Source organism: Giraffa tippelskirchi, chromosome 11 (assembly GCF_054371585.1).
Source record: "Giraffa tippelskirchi isolate mGirTip1 chromosome 11, T2T-mGirTip1v1.2.pri, whole genome shotgun sequence".
Lineage (NCBI taxonomy): Eukaryota > Metazoa > Chordata > Mammalia > Artiodactyla > Giraffidae > Giraffa > Giraffa tippelskirchi.
Window position 1 is genome coordinate 127,905,574 of NC_137285.1, and position 18,025 is coordinate 127,923,598.

The window sequence follows — 18,025 nt, forward strand, 5'->3', positions numbered from 1 at the left end:
TGTCCATATCACACTACTAGTCAATCAACAGATATTTCATACACCTTAAGAAATGTGTAGTGGAATAATGGATCGTTTCCTGCTGTGAGAACAGTGGTTCACATTTGACATATGTGCCAACATGAACAGTAAGAAACAAATTATATGTACATAAATACAAAGAGTGGTTACCACTGATTTTAGATGTTTATAAAATCTACACATCTTTAACTTTCTGTAACAATCTGTTAAGCATCTATATGTTATAAAAACTTATTTAAACCTAATTGTTTCTTTGATTATTGTGACTTTTTGGTGATTGGCTCTACTTGTTCGTTAGAAGCCTGCAATTTAGGAAGCAGATCATTTGTTCATGTTGTGGTTATTATAATATAGCAGAAAGAAGACATGACTACTGCAGACTGTAGGAAACCTGGATGCAATTTTAAAGGATGTCTTCTCCCCTTGTCTATAGTGTCTGCCTGTGTGGATGTCGAGGTCTCAATTAGATTGACTTATTGCTCTGTCTTTACATCTGTTTTCTGTATCCTTGATGCTTCTGAATGTTTGCTTTTTTGCCACCTCCTCAGGGACTCTTACTATTTCTATTTTTCATGAACTGTTTTTCTAGTTTCAAATTAACGTGTTGCTGCATGATGCAGACATGGCATTCCTCAGTACAATTAGATAATAACCTGTTAACATAAATCATATTCTATTGAAAAAGAAGTTGTGTCAGTTATCCTAATTATGTGAAAGCAAACCAGTAAACATCCATTTGGACCAATGGGCTGCATATTGAAACAATGTATATATAATTCACATAAGTACTTATACAAATATTTCACAGTGGTGGTAAGTATACAGTGCTAATTCTGAAGAGTTGAAGATCGTTTTGTTCTTCATCTATTATTCCTTTCCAAAACCAGGTATGTCCCACTGGTAGTCATGTAACTTCCAGTGTGATAAAGTAACATTTTGACCAATGTGATCTATAATTCACTTAGGCAACAGCATAAAATACATTTCAATGGTTGAAAGATTTTGGCCATTATATAGTAAAACTTTTTTCTAGAGTTTCATACAATGCAGTCTAACATATTCAAGAATGTATGTGATTCAACTTTGAAGAAGTTTGTTAAATTTATTTAATCTAGAACTGTGCATGTTTATTAGCCCCAAAACACTTTTACATAGAACATTTCCAATATCCTGCAAGATTTGCTTTGAAGATTTAAAGAATACATTATGTAACTAATGAAATAATGAGAACTCTAATAAAAAATCAGGATAGGGTCCCACTAAGTCACCTCAAAGTAAACCACCTTAGACAAGATTTTAACATCTCTTCTGGATGATTTTCCTAATCTATACAATATCTAGAATAGATTAGTTGATCTTGAAGGCCACTGATAATTATAAAAAAGCTTAATAAAAACAGATTTAGAACATTTCCAATACATATCATTAAGCTTGGTAAAGCCAGTAATATGAAAATGGGTAAGGATAAAGTGTATATTTACATGTAAGTTATAACAGTGAGTGTCAGCATATGCAATGAACTTCATAATTTTCAGAGCTCTTTTACATTTGAATTTTACAACCACTCTGTAGATGAAATCATTTTATTATTCCCGTTTTACAAATAAAGAAACTGCATATCTAACAGTGAAATTTTAGTAAGTGGCAAACCAAGGACTTAAATCCAGGCTTTTTCCAATTCCACATGTTATTGCCACTATGCTACTATAAGTACCATTATTGCTGCTATGATTATAATGAAAAATATGAAAAACAACAGTATTTACTATGTTAATTGCTTTCCAGACACTTCTACTCTCATTTTATTCTTCCAGTACTGTTCAGAAGAATGGAGAGATTCAATAGTGTTGTAATCACCTGTCATATTTCAAATCTAGTTTTTCAATTAAGAATGGTTGAGCTGGTATCTTTGCAAGAAAAAATATGACAAGTAACTTGTTAATCTAGGAATGACTACTTGGTCTACTGAAATTAACTGTTTACATTGCTGGTTTTAAATAATTAGTACGTTCATTTCAAATGTGTTCTATATATTTGGTGAAGCACAGAATCTTTTAATAGTATTAATCATTTTAAATCATTTTTTCCTGTCTAAATTAGGAAGCTTATTCAATTCTAATGATTTCTGGTAAACTAATCCTAACTTCTGACCAACTATCATTAAATACTAAAAGCTGACATTATTGCTATACTTTAAAAAATTGCCTCTGATTTATTTCCATAAGAGACTTGCTTCCTTCTCTAAATTTTTATTTAAAAAAAATTCAAATGTCTTAGCAAGGTGCTTGTGTATTGTGCATTTACAGTAACATCTTGAGGCAAACAAACATCCTTTCTGCTTTCTTTTGTTTGTAGCTGAGGATTAACTTGAAATGATTTATTCAGTCATACTGCTACTTAATACCAAAGATGAAGATGAGAAGCTGGGTCTCATGATTTCTCATCTATTGCATTTCACACTAAAGTAGTTATCTTCCTTCAAAGATTTCTTAGTATCATGTCTCCCTGATACCAAGTGAAAATAAATTTACTCCACTGAAGTATAACTGAGTCATAAAACAATTAATTATTGTGCTTTCCTTAGAAAGCAGATTTTAAGGTCTCATAGGATCTCAAACAAATGCTGTATTTTCAAAACAGCATTGCACCATTCAGTAGAAATCAGAGGAGTAAACATAAACCCATGATAAATATTACACAGTACCTCCATCAAACCACATAATCACATACACAGGCACACATGTACATACACATTCTGTCACTGTGTTTTTTAGAGAATTTTACAATTGTTATTTTTTTGGAAGTGTTCTGGAACCCAGAAATGACTGACCACTCTGCTGAAATTCTAGTTGTGCTAAGCATAAAAACAATCTTTTTATCATCATGGGTGGTTTGGGCTTTTATCAGATGGGCTTTTCAATGATTATTTTTTTGTCTTAAAAAATTAAGAGCCTGACTACTAAGGATATTCAAGGAATTCCAAAGAATAGACTCTGTGTTCTCTGACCTTGGGATATGAGGATGAGCATCCAACTACTGTCAGCCCAGAAGACTATCTCTGATCAAAAAGTAGAAGACAGGCCACTCTACAAAAAGAGTTTTGTTCAGTTAGAAGTAATTAGAGGTCCTAACCTTTTTGAGATGCTTAGAACTATGACCAGCTGCCACATGACTATTTATAGTCATACAAACATCACCAACTGTTCGTTTTTATTAAATGTCTGCTCTGTGTCCAGCTCTCTGCTAGTCTTTGTGAGAAATGTACTTGGAAGGCCCAGTGTCTGCTCTAAATTTTGCTGTCTAAATCTGGTTATGAAAAAATCCATATGTGTGATTGAAACAGGTTACTGTCTCATCCTGCCAGTGTCATTCAGGGCAGGAACCTATGAACTGCAGGACAGTGCTTTAGAGAGGTAGTTCTTGAAGCCACGGTGTAGCCCACAGAGCACTCGCATTAGAATCTTGTAATACGTGAATACTCTTGGATCCCATCCCTGACCCATTACATGTACACTCTGGTTATAATACAGAAATCTAGATTTTAGAACCTTCTCATATTACGACTCTATTCACCAAAGACTGAGAACCAATGTTTTTGTTAATGGCAAAGAGAGGTTTATTGCCAAAGGCCCCTTTCGGTGATCATATATTATGGCATTTTTTTCCAGATAATTGCTGATCATAACCATTTGCAATCAACTAGAACTCTTTTGTCAGCAACTTTTGTTTAATGGCTGTTGATCCATTTATATACTTTCCAGAGTGTCTTCCTGTTTTTCTTACACCTACAGATCACCCTCAGATAAATTCAGATTCATATCCTTCTAAAAAGTCCTTCTTCTTGTCTTTTATATAAAATATTCATTTTCTCTATATTGGAGGTTCTTTATACCCATTTCTATGGCACTGATTTCAATGTAAAGTGTTTACTTTTTGCATTTAATCTTTCATTTCAATGGGTGTAGCTTTCAATGTAATTTTGTCAAATAGAGAATAAACTTCTACAAGATAAGAGACATGTTGTACTTCTCTTCCCTCAAGAGGGACCAACAGAGAGCTCTGTGAACAGAGGGACCAGCATTACTTGTTCCTAATATAACTTTACAAAGATGGACCAACTGATAGAAATCTTCACTTCCTTTGTGTAATGTTTTAATATAACTCTGATCTCCTAATGGCTCTGCCTAGGGACCTTCAGCTCATTCTGTCTCAAGAAGAGCAATCTAGGGTCATATAATATGTGTACTTTGGCTGCCCTGGTAAAATGAAAAGTTAATGTGATGTTGTAAAATGAAATAACCCCAACAACCATCATTTTGTTAAGTGCTTGCTGAAAATATTCTACTAGGAATTGAGTACATCTATTATAATCCTGGTAGGCTACAGTCCATGGGGTCGCTAAGAGTCGGACGCGACTGAGCGACTTCACTTTCACTTTTCCCTTTCATGCACTGGAGAAGGAAATGGCACCCCACTCCAGTGTTCTTGCCTGGAGAATCCCAGGGATGGCGGAGCCTGGTGGGCTGCCGTCTATGGGGTCGCACAGAGTGGGACATGACTGAAGTGACTTAGCAGCAGCAGCATTATAATTCAAAATAATGATTTAAAAAGTGGCCTTTCTAGATTCCACATATAAGGGATGACATGATATTTCCCTTTCTCTGTCTGACTTAATTCACAAAAGGAGTGATAGAAATGAACTTACTTACAAAACAGAAGCAGACTCACAGACTTTGAAACTGAAAAAGAGCTTATGATTGCCAGGGGTTGGGGCAGGGGAGGATAGGGGGAAGGGATATTTAGGGACTTTGGGATGGGCTTGTACACACTGCTATATTTAAAATGAATAATCAATAAGTACCTAGTGTACAGCCCAGGGAACTCTGTTCAATGTTATGTGGCAGTCTGAATGGGAGAGGGGTTTGAGGGGGAATGGATACATGCCTGTGTATGGCTGAGTCCCTTTGCTGTTTGCCTGAAACTCTCACACACAATTTGTTAAATAAAAGTTTTTTTTTAAAAAGTGACCTTTCACTTTTTTAACATACAAGGAGTGCTTATGTGGCCATTGCATTAGTGCATAATAATTGGTGGAATTCACTAAAATGAATAGAGATAAAGATAGTTGCTGATATATAGATATCTCTCCTCCAATGATTTCTGGTGTCTTGTCTTCCTGATACCAGATGAAAAAAAATTTTGCTTCAGTTTTTTGGACTAAGTTTCAGTACTTTGGCTTACCCAGCATTTTATTTTATTTTTTTAAATTAAGACTTGTAGTGAAATGTTTTTTTATGATAATGTTCTCAGGTTGACATAATGATACATAGCCTTTAATCTTTATTCATAAAACTCTTTCTCGGAAGCAATTGACAGGAAGCTCTTTCTAAAGTAATGGGTGTGTTCATATCTGACGTATGGAGTCACACATGCTACCTAATAATTTATGACCAATTACAGAAAATGTACTTAGGTATTGCAGCTTGTGAGAATTATCTCTTTACAATAGATTCAAGATTTTCTTACAGTTAGTCAATCTCACTTTAACTCCAATGCTCTTTTTTTTTTTTTTAAAGCAGGAGATAAAGTAGTGGGGTACAGATGTACACTGTGAATTAATTAAGTCTGCATATATGGGTGTATTTGCATGTGTAAAGGTAGAAACAAAATTGAAAATCACTATTTTTAGAGATTTAAGCAGGAGGATAGAAGTCCAGGAGTAAATTATTCTGGAAAGAAATTTGACATTATTTTTCAGATAGATTTCAAATCATATATAGCTTTGATTCAGAAATGCAACTTCTAAGAATTTGTTTCAGATAAAATCAGGGACATACACAGAAATAATGGAGCAAAAACGCTCATTGCAGTGTTGCTTTTAATAGAGATAATGAGAACTAAGAGTCCAACAGTGTTGAATTCATTAAACGATTAAACTATAACATATCTCCCAAGAAGGAATGTTAGAGACTCATAAAATAATTAATGAAGAAAATGCTGTTGGTAATGGAAAATGCTCAAGGCATAATATTAAATGAGGTGATAAAATTATATGCAGATGTTTCATACAAGTTTTGTGTGGATATTTATAATTACATGAGATTTGAGCAAAAAATACAAGAAAAACATACCAAAATAGTAAAATCTGTTAGTCCTGAGGGTTAGGATTCCAATAAAATTTACCTTTTTTTGTTGTATGCTTTCCAAACTTCCTGGATTAATCATGTATTACTTTTACAATGACATATGAATGCATATCAGGAGTATAATCGTTTTCATATACTTAAGAAAAATGAGAAAAAGCTTACATGAAAATAGACATAGAGGGAGCTAAATTGTGCCAGAGTCCTTGGTTAAATATAGGTTTCTTAATATTTGAAAAATTTCAAGTCTCCATTTGACTTCCACAGCATTTCCACAACCCTCTATTCCAATCTCATCCTCACGCTGGGGTCCTAGCATAGAGGCCCACATGAAAACATTAGATACTCAAGACACTTGTTCAGGATGTTGAGGATAGTCATCTTTAGCACTGTTTTTGCAGTCATTGTTCTCCCTAGCCCTCCAAATACCTAACCTTATTTCCAACAAAACCCTTCCATATATAGAAATAGCCAGTATGCACACATCAATGGTCATTTACTATATCCAGGTAAAACTGCACCTGGCACTTTTATGAGCTTCATTATGTTTTACTTTCTCAGAAGAAGAAATCGTTTTACAACCTTACAAGAAAGAGGATAATTCAGGGAAAACAAAGGGGCACCCAACAAACAGATGCCCCATCTATTTAAAGGTTGGAGTTAGCAGAAAGGAAAGAAAGGACAAATAATGATGCCTGTAGGCATCAAAATGTCTGTGGGCATCAAAAAGGTAACAATCAGAGAAAAGAGAAAGGGCCATGTATTAAAAACTGTAACAATAGCAAAAGTGTAGAAATCAACAGGAAGATAATTATACAATGGAGAGAGAATATTTTTATGTAGTAGGATCTGTTGAAACACAGAGATTTGTTAGAAGATGTTTTATATCTCATGGAATCATTGAATCAAGTTGATAAATAGGCTCTAAGCTAAGTTTTCAGGAAAAAAATATAGAACATACTGATGTTTAAGCATGAAAAGTGAGACATAGCTGTTGTCAGTTCCAAACACATGCTGCTTTTGCTGATATGCCCAAACTTTCACCTCTCCTCCAACTCTGGCACTACACAGAAAATCACTCAGTAAACAAGAAAACTGTGGTGTTGGAGAAGACTCTTGAGAGTGCCTTGGACTGCAAGGAGATCCAATCAATCCATCCTAAAAGAGATCAATCCTGGGTGTTCATTGGAAGGTCTGATGTTGAAGCTGAAACTCCAATACTTTGGCCACCTCATGTGAAGGGTTGACTCATTGGAAAAGACCCTAATGCTGGGTAGGATTGGGGGCAGGAGGAGAAGGGGACGACAGAGGATGAGATGGTTGGATGGCATCACTGACTCGATGAACATGGGTTTGGGTAGACTCCGGGAGTTGGTGATGGACAGAGAGGCCTGGCGTGCTGCAGTTCATGGGGTCGCAAAGAGTCGGACATGACTGAGTGACTGAACTGAACTGAAACAGGAAAAGTATACAGTGCTACCTCTCCAACTCAAAACTATGCCCTAATTGGTTTCTGATTAAATCACTGCCCAACTGCTTGCGCTGTTGTGGGATGAACCCCACGTAGGACCCATTGCCTGAGAGCAGGCAATGCACAGATTCATCAAGAAAAGGCCACTCTGAACTTGTTTCCTCATTTGAAAAACAAGGGACTTGTGCCTCTTTTCAAAGATTCTTTGATCTTTTTTCATAAGCATTTGATTAAAAAATAATAAGGGTCTTTGTTTGAGGGTCTACAAAGTCCTGCAAGTTATCATAAATTTGGACTATTTATTGCTTAATATAAATTTGCATGCTGGAGAAACTCATCATTGGTTTCTGATCTTCCATGTTCCTGTGGCTATGTTCTCACCCTTACTCTTGTGCCTTTTCAAAACTCATGGTGCTGCCTGACTCGGGCACTTTTCATCTAAACCAAGGGCATTGGAGCAACCATTGCTTATCCCTTGAGTCAGCTGTGGTGGATGCTGTTATTGATAGTGGCATTTTGCCTGTTCTTAGATGACCAATGAACTCTACTCTCTTGTTTCCCATATTTGTATCTTACACATTCTGAAATTTGAACTTTTTTCTTGTTCTTTGCTTTTCTTTGTGCTTTGTTCTTTGCTTTTGCTTGGTCTTTGCTTTTTCTTGGTCTGTAATTTGAGTTCTCAAAACTCAAATATACTTGTTCATGTTATCTGAAAATTCTGTGCAGAAAGTTCTTGCTCCAGTTTATGAGTAGAAAATACAAACCATAATGATAATCTTAGATTTAATAGTTTTATTTTCTACTTCTTGTAAGTAAATTCAAAAGTTGCTAGCATTTATTTTTGTAATTTTTTGAACTATACATTTAAACTGAACAACAACTTCTTGATACAGAAGTTGTCTACCTAGAAATGGAACTTAGCAGATAATCCGGTACCCTATATAAAGTAAAATCGTTATTCATAATATAAAGCAATAGAGAGGCAGTCGCTTTAGACCCTAGAATCAAGCTAGAGTCCAGAGGTTGCTCTGATATTTCTTAGTTATGCGACTTAAGAAAATTTCAGTGAATCTCTGTGTGTTTCTGTTTCCTCATAAACAGAATAAAATAATCTCTACTTCACAGAATAGTTAAGAATGAGAGTGAAAGTTGCTCAGTTGCTTCCGACTCTTGGTGTCTCCATGGACTGTACAGTCCATGGAATTCTCCAGGCCAGGATACTGGAGTGAGTAGCCGTTCCCTTCTCCAGGGGATCTTCCCAACCCAGGGATTGAAAGCAGGTCTCCCGCATTGTAGGCACATTTTTAACCAGCTGAGCCACCAGGGAAGCCGAAGCCCATTAAAAAATCTCTATTTCACAGAGTAGTTAAGAATAGTAAGTGAAATAATACCAAAAAAGCATTTAGCACAATGCTTAGTAGTTAGCCTATAACTAATAAGTATCTGGGCTTTCCTGAGCTTTAGTTAAGAAGAGTAAGTGAAATAATACCAAAAAGGCATTTAGCACAATGCTTAGTAGTTAGCCTATAACTAGTTAGCCTATAACGAGTAAGTATCTGGACTTCCCTGCTGGCTCATATGGTAAAGAATCCACCTACAATGCGGGAGACCTGGGTTCGATCCCTGGGTTGGAAAGATCCCCTGGAGGAGAGCATGGCAACCCACTCCAGTATTCTTGCCTGGAGAATCCCCCATGGACAGAGAAGCCTGGTGGGGCTGCAGTCCAAGGGGTCACAAAGAGTCGGACATGACCGAGCGACTAAGCAGACACAGTAAATATTTAGGAAATTTTGTTATTTTAAGTACATTATATAAGGTAACAAGGTAGGTTATATACTATCATGGTGTTCCACAATATGATGACTGACCATGTGCTGGGGATTGTAATCCATATGAGACAAATTGTAGAATCTGTGTAGTGAGAACTGAGCTTCTCAGTTTAGGTACAGTTTTCCACAGGGATATATGACTGCAGAGAATTAACATCACACATTTCAGGAGCATTTATTTTACTTGATAAGTAATCTTATGAAATTTTAATATTAAAAAGGAAAATTTGATAGGAAGTGAATAAATACCTAGATTAATTTGTATAATAAGATGTTAGATTTCAAAGAAAATTCCTGTTAACCTAGAGATGTTTGTGAGCATTTGCTTTTCTAACATGAGAAACATTTCTAGAGGAAAGTTTGTGAGGCACTGACAAGAAAACAAAGCAAGAAAAAAAAATGTATCGGATGCATCAGAATCCTGGTTTCTGCTGGTTGTTTGGGTGTTGATGGCCCATGGTAATGGGCTTCCCTGGTGGCTCAGATGATAAAGAATCTGCCTGCAATGCGGGAGACCTGGGTTTAATCCCTGGGTTGGGAAGATCTCCTGGAGGAGGACATGGCACCACTTCAGTATTCTTACCTGGAGAATCCCATGGACAGAGGAGCCTGGTGGGCCACAGTCCAAGGGATTACAAAGAGTCAGACATAAGCACACACAGCCCCATGATGACAGAGGTGCTCAGTGCTTTTTATGGAGTCAAATGTCTTGGGTTCAGTGAGGCCATGTTAGTTTTAGCATTTACATAGTTGGATTGACATTAAGCAGTGTTCTCTTCTCAGGATATCATCAGGAGAAGTTGGGAATTTTATAACACTTCACTTAAAATGAGATTGGGAAAGGGAGACTTGAGCTTTTTTCTGTGTTATTAAACTTGTCTTTTTCTCCCACTCTAGGTCAAAGTAGGCAGGAAATCGTCTAGCTTTTGCAACATGGATAGACCTGCAGAGTAATATTATGCTTAGTGACATAAGTCATACAGAGAAAGACTGTTTATGGAGTCTAAAACGTAAAGTAATGTCCTTAGTCACTCAGTTGTGTCCGACTCTTTGCGACCCCATGGACTGTAGCCTGCCAGGCTCCTCTGTCCATGGGGATTCTCCAGGCAACAGTACTGGAGTGGGTTGCCTTGCCCTCCTCCAGGGGATCTTCCCAACCCAGGAATCGAACCCAGGTCTCCCACGTTGCAGGTGGATTCTTTACCATCTGAGCCACCAGAGAAGCCCATAAACTAATGAATATAACAAAAAAGGAACAGACTCACGGAGATAGAGAACAAACCAATGGTTACCAGTGGGGAGAGCAGAAAGGGAGGGACACGGTAGGGGATTAAGAGGTACAAACTACTATGTATAAAATAAATAAGCAACAAGCATATTTGTACGGTAAAGGGAATATTAGCCAGTGTTTTATAATAACTATGAAGAAGTGAAGTCGCTCAGTCGTGTCTGACTCTTTGTGACCCCATGGACTGTAGCCTACAAGGCTCCTCTGTCCATGGAATTTTCCAGGCAAGAGTACGGGGGTGGGTTGCCGTTTCTTTCTCCAGAGGATCTTCCCAAGCCAGGGATTGAACCTGGGTCTCCCGCACTGCAGGCAGACGCTTTACCGTCTGAGCCACCAGGGAAGCCCAACATAATAACTATAAATGGAGTATAATATTTATAAATTGTGAATGATTATATTGTACACCAGAAACATATAATATTGATAATCAACTATACTTCAGTAAATTTAGAATAAATTGAGGTGATCTAGCTTTTAGAAGTGGGATGTCTTCTCTGAATGTTGAATAATGTGTTACATAAGGAAGCTGAGATACTAGTGATGTTCAGGCATTATCTGGATTAGCTGGACTGAACTGTACTTGTCAATGGGTAGTAATAGATCTATAATCTTCTCTTATGTGAAAATATGAGAGTGGGACCAAGACAGCATGTGTAGCTTGTCTAAGATCACACAAATAATTGGATACAGAGGTCAGTCTATAATGTTTTATATCCTACATTGTCAAAACTTCAAGTGTCTTCTAATTCCCAGGGCTCATGACGAGTAAGAGGCACGACATGGGCTTCATCATAGGAAGCTCTGACTATGATTCAGACACACAGTAGATTACAGAACTTGTACAGGTTACTTAATAATTTTCTTCCTGTTCTCAGTGGGATGCCCGCTTTATAGAACTGTCTATGGGATTGAGAAAATGTGTGAAAAAATACCTTGTGCAGAGAAGGGACTTAAAATAAGTGTTTAATAAATATGTGACATCTCCCCATTTCCCATTTCAGTGTTTTGCCTACTTATTTACTCCCTGTGGCTTCTCAAATGAAAAATTGCTGGGCCATTCATTAATTGCTATGGTGACTAAGGATAATGAATCTGAAAACCACAAAGTATTCTACAAATATCTATATCACTGTGAGTTCCCTACTTAATTCATGCAACTATATGCCTTTTAGATCAGATTCCCTTGAGAGTGATTTATGACTAATTTCAAAAAGACAACGATACGGCAATATTCATCGAAACATTTCTAGTAATTCAAGAATCTTGATCTCATCATTGTTGGTTTATTGTCCATTAACACTGAAGAAATTATCTTCCCCCTTTATCTATTCTGCCATTGTTTTCTCCAAAATTCTTATCTGATTCCTCAGTTCAGTTCAGTTCAGTCGCTCAGTCGTGTCCGACTCTTTGCGACCCCATGAATTGCAGCAAGCCAGGGCTCTCTGTCCATCACCAACTCCCGGAGTCCACCCAAACCCATGTCCATCGAGTCAGTGATGCCATCCAACCATCTCATCCTCTGTCGTCCCCTTCTCCTCCCGCCCCCAATCCTACCCAGCATTAGGGTCTTTTCCAATGAGTCAACCCTTCACATGAGGTGGCCAAAGTATTGGAGTTTCAGCTTCAACATCAGACCTTCCAATGAACACCCAGGATTGATCTCTTTTAGGATGGATTGATTGGATCTCCTTGCAGTCCAAGGCACTCTCAAGAGTCTTCTCCAACACCACAGTTCAAAAGCATCAATTCTTCGGTGCTCAGCTTTCTTCACTGTCCAACTCTCACATCCATACATGACCACTGGAAAAACCATAGCCTTGACTAGACGGACTTTTGTTGGCAAAGTAATGTCTCTGCTTTTAAATATGCTATCTAGGTTGGCCATAACCTTCCTTCCAAGGAGTAAGCGTCTTTTAATTTCATGGCTGCAATCACCATCAGCAGTGATTCTGGAGCCCAAAAAAATAAAGTCTGACACTGTTTCCACTGTTTCCCCATCTATTTCCCATGAAGTGATGGGACCAGATGCCATGATCTTAGTTTTCTGAATGTTGAGCTTTAAGCCAACCTTTTCACTGTCCTCTTTCACCTTCATCAAGAGGCTCTTTAGTTCTTCTTCACTTTCTGCCATAAGGGTGGTGTCATCCGCATATCTGAGGTTATTGATATTTCTCCCGGCAATCTTGATTCCAGCTTGTGTTTCCTCCAGCCCAACGTTTCTCATGATGTACTCTGCATATAAGTTAAATAAGCAGGGTGACAATATACAGCCTTGACGTACTCCTTTTCCTATTTGGAACCAGTCTGTTGTTCCATGTCCAGTTCTAACTGTTGCTTCCTGACTTGCATACATGTTTCTCAAGAGACAGGGCAGATGGTCTGGTATTCCCATCTCTTTCAGAATTTTCCACAGTTTATTGTGATCCACACAGTCAAAGACTTTGGCATAGTCAATAAAGCAGAAATAGATGTTTTTCTGAAACTCTCTTGCTTTTTCGATGATCCAGTGGATATTGGCAGTTTGATCTCTGGTTCCTCTGCCTTTTCTAAAACCAGCTTGAACATCTGGAAGTTCACGGTTCACGTATTGCTGAAGCCTGGCTTGGAGAATTTTGAGCATTACTTTACTAGCATGTGAGATGAGTGCAATTGTGCGGTAGTTTGAGCATTCTTTGGCATTGCCTTTCTTTGGGATTGGAATGAAAACTGACCTTTTCCAGTCCTGTGGCCACTGCTGAGTTTTCCAAATTTGCTGGCATATCGAGTGCAGCTCTTTCACAGCATCACCTTTGAGGATTTGAAATAGCTCAACTGGAATTCCATCACCTCCACCAGCTTTGTTCATAGTGATGCTTTCTAAGGCCCACTTGACTTCGCATTCCAGGATGTCTGGCTCTAGGTGAGTGATCACACCATCGTGATTATCTGGGTCATGAAGATCTTTTTTGTACAGTTCTTCTGTGTATTCTTGCCACCTCTTCTTAATATCTTCTGCTTCTGTTAGGTCCATACCATTTCTGTCCTTTATCGAGCCTATCTTTGCATGAAATGTTCCTTTGGTATCTCTAATTTTCTTGAAGAGATCTCTAGTCTTTCCCAATCTGTTGTTTTCCTCTATTTCTTTGCACTGATTGCTGAGGAAGGCTTTCTTATCTCTCCTTGCTATTCTTGGTAGATTATTCCTCAGTAGATAAGCACAATTCAGTGCTTTATTTTTGTTCCTTTCCACTGAATATTTGGCTCCAGCCAGTCAAATTTCAGAATGCACATTCCATTTCCAAGGCCACAATGGAGACAAGTCTTGAAACAGAAGGGCATAAAGAAGAGGTCAGTTCTGTAGCCGAATCCAGAGTGTGGATTTTGGAAGTTACCTAACTTCTACATCCAAAATGCTACGTATTTCATAATTTCAAATGAAATACTATAGAATAATCATAGAGAGCTTTGTCATTTTTTCTTCTGGCTTTGTCTTGAAAGTCAAATGAAACTGTTCTCAATTTATCTGATGTCCTTATTATATGGATTCTTTAAAAATGAGTTTTTAGAAAACTAAAAATAAAATAAATTAGTTTTTAGAAAGTAGCATCCTGTTAGCTCCATAAAATACATATGCAAACTGTCTTAAATTTGAATTGAAAGTGACCATTTATTTCATCACAGAGACATGATGAAGAGAAAGAATAGGTGGAATTTTTGGAAGCTCCAGGGAATGAATTGTTTATGGATCGACAATATAATGTGTGACCTACTAAAATGTAAAACATTGTATAATACAAGGATAGGAATTAATTAAAAGGAGATTAAAACATGGTATCTTCTTTTAGTTGACTGTTAGAGAAGACATTCATTACATTAACACTCACTGAGTAGCCGTGTATACATATATATATATATATATATATTATTATATATATATATATATATATGGCAATCCATTGCACAGTATACAAATATCTGCAATATACAATGTACTGTGTGTAAGTGTACTTTGATACACAAGCAGTAGTATCTGTGTATATGTATGTGTGTACTGCCTGGGCTGGTATCAACCCTATTCTTCTTGACATTCTAGATAGCACTGCATCCCTTGCCTCATTCTTTCTTATCCATGAATATCCAAAATTAGCTCAAGCTGTCCTTTCAGTCTTAGGCTCTTATCCTTGTCTCACCCTGAACGTGATCAGTATTAGGATCTTGATAGATGGCTACGAAGAAGGAGAAGAAAACTAAGAAGAAGGAGCGTCTGCATGGGAGTTTTGCAGTACAGTCACTGTGTGGATGTGTCCATGTCAGTTTAATTTTAGTCTTTAGTTTACTGAAAGTTAAGCTAGAGAAGAATCTCTTCCTGGGCTTACAGTCTGTGCTTCTATGTCATAATATCTCTTTATCTGTGTTAGTCTTCCCCTAGAGTTTCTGATATATACCCTTCCCCGATCTGGACTTGGCCACTGTTTTAATCCTCATCCTCACTAGATATTCATCCTCCACAGATGTCAAATTCCTGAATTCTCTACACCTCATGCCATCTTACTCAGCCCTACCTGTTGGAACATCTGTATCTCATGCATGACTCCAGCCTCAGTATTGCTGAGGACCTTCACAGAATATGGGGCCATCAAAATGATGGGAATGAGCACACCCTTTCACCTCCCAGGTCCAGTGAGGTAAGAAGTGGTAGCAGTGTTCTTCCCTCTCCCAATATAAGTGGTCAGGTGTTAGAGAACAGGAAGGAATTTAGGATCATTTTGGAAAGTCAAATTAGAACTTTAATATTGTACCTCAGTCTCATGATGAATTAATTAAATTTTGCTAAGCTGTCCTGGAAAGCTGACACACTGTATTATACCACTTTTTAAGCGGAAGGGATTTCTGTCTTCTGTGCAGTGTAACTTAGAATTTAACGCTCAGTAGCACACACAGCTGCTTTAAAGTTGAGAGTGATTACTGAAGGGAGAAATGAGGTAACTGTTGATTATAGTGTATGTCAATGGAAAAATCAGTGATCGAGGATGTGTGTTCTGGACTTTCAGAAGAATGGATCAATAAGGCCCAAAGAGAGTAGAAAAGGAAAGACATTTTAAAGTGGGACAGACTTTTTTAAAAGCAAGGAGGAGGTTGTTCTCAGGGGATGCAATGATGTAGACTGACCACAGAATATGATGCCTTAAAAGCATTCACTTGTGTGTCTGTGTATGCCTGTGTTTGCTGGTTTATTTTTTGCGAGTCCTGCATACATTCCTCTTTCTTTCAGTATGAATACTCTGTATTTCTCTTGGGAAATGAATCCCTTTCCTACTCTTTGATGATAAAGTTTATGCCTCTAAACTATGCCCGAAATGAGCCTTCCTTCCAGGTATTTCAGTTATTGGGCCAATGAATTTCTTATTGGTTATCACTCATTTGATTTGACTTTTCTGTCAGGCACAACAGGAAGATTTCTCAAAGGTAGATGTGTACATTTCCAGTTTGGGGTAGGATAATGATAAGAAATGACCTGCTTAGCTAGATTAGAAGATCCTTGTTGTCAGGTGGTGGAACATGGATAGACTGGATGAATGTTCTTGTTCAGTTACTAAGTTGTGTCCGACTCTTTGTGACCCCATGGACTGCAACATGCCAGGCTTCCCTGTCCTTCACTATCTCCCGGAGTTTTCTCGAATTCACGTCCATTGATTTGGTAATGCCATCCAACCATCTCATTCTTTGTTACCCTCTTCTCCTCCTGCCCCCAATCTTTCCCAGCATCAGGGGCTTTTTAATGAGTCTGCTCTTTACATCATGTGACAAAGTATTGGAGCTTCAGCTTCAGTCCTTCCAGTGAATTTTCAGGGTTGATTTCCTTTAGGATTGACTTAGTTTGGTCTCCTTGCTGCCCATGGATAGAATAGTTAGCCTTTAATGATAAATTAATAGTATTAGCCAGTATGGATGATAGATACCCTGCTATTTGTGGGAGACCCATTTTATCTTTCCTGTTTTTTTCTAGTCAAGACCTCATAACAGTAGGCTGGGCCCAGAGCCAGACAACCATTCTTAACTCATGGAAGTCAAACTCTGGCCTTAACCTCTGCTCTCTAGGTTCCTAACTCTATATCCTTTTGCATCTAAAATAGATGGAAACTAAGCCTCATGTAGAAGCCTAATGTGTCCCCAAGGCAACATTGAAGTTTTCTCTCCCTCCCCCGAAAGAGAAAATTTTATTTAATTGTAAGAGGAGGAGGAAGTGGCTAATCTTAGACTGTTTACAGAATTCCTCCAGGGGTCTCAGATTTGCCTAGCCTGATTCAGTTCTATTTCAGGGTGAAATCCGTGTGGGTACTTCATGTTCCTGTTTTTTTGTTTCATGCAGGCATGGGATCTCGGCATAAATTTATACTTGCATAACCACTGAGAAATGACATGTTTAACCATCTGGTTAGGAACTGGAACAAAGATACTTTTACACTCTTAAGCTATAACTAGAGAATTCATTGATACTAATGGTATCCTTTGTTTCTATATTTTCATGATACCTTAATGGATTTTATCTTCCTTATATGAGGAAATTGATTTTTTTCTCAGTGAATGGTTTTAAGACTAAAACATAAGACCATGTGGTTTTGTATAACAGTTCCAACAGTGTACATTTTTCCTCAATGGAAACTCTTAGCCAAGTTTCTTTGAAGAAACATTCCCTTGCCACATTCTAATCATAATATTAGTAGATAAAAGCCTTTTCTCTGGGAGTTTGACTGATCCATGACCATAGAGTGTCTTACTTATTTAGATATGCTTGTGCAATTAGAGTGGATATTAGGACTTGAGTTAGGAATTCTGGGCTTACTGTTTGAGGAAAGATGCGAGGCTAAAACTGAGACCTGAAGCAGTTATGCTGTGAGAGCCTGGAGCTGTCAGGGCCTATCTGTGGAGCATACTGAGAAAAAGTGGAACCAAGAGGTGGATAGTACTGTAATCTTTGAGTATTAATCAGGCCCTAATTGAAGCTGGTCTGAATCCAGAAATCAGTTAAATTAAATCTGTTATTTTTTAAAATTAGCTTATGTCAGAATTTGTGTAACTGACCCTTTCCTTTTCTTGAAAATTTCTCTCAAGTATCTCTTTGTGAGGCTTTTTTTTTGACACAGCTTGATAGGTGTTTAATCCATCATAATCTTTGTCATATAATGGTATGTTTACTTATCTATATCTTTCATATTATAAATTACTGTAATTAATTTTATAGTATTTAGCACCTCTTCTGTTCTACATTGTGTTCGATTTGGGGAATTCATCA

General features: G+C 37.5%; 1 protein-coding gene and 1 non-coding gene across 3 annotated transcripts in view; one reads left to right on the forward strand and one right to left on the reverse strand.

Moving 5' to 3' along the window:
- The window catches only part of ANO3 (anoctamin 3), a 486,839-nt gene that overhangs the window by 63,475 nt on the left and 405,339 nt on the right, over window positions 1-18,025 (forward strand). Inside the window, exons 4-5 of one of the 2 annotated variants that reach the window (XR_014069159.1) lie at window positions 11,754-11,883; window positions 15,243-15,416. The exons of the other annotated variant lie outside the window; for it this stretch is intronic. The gene's annotated coding sequence lies outside the window, so the exon portion shown is untranslated. Of the gene's footprint in view, window positions 1-11,753; window positions 11,884-15,242; window positions 15,417-18,025 lie in introns of those variants that run through there. 2 annotated transcript variants of the gene reach the window in all.
- On the reverse strand, window positions 11,021-11,092 carry TRNAC-GCA (transfer RNA cysteine (anticodon GCA)). The gene has a single exon. It is a non-coding gene; the product is annotated as a tRNA-Cys (tRNA).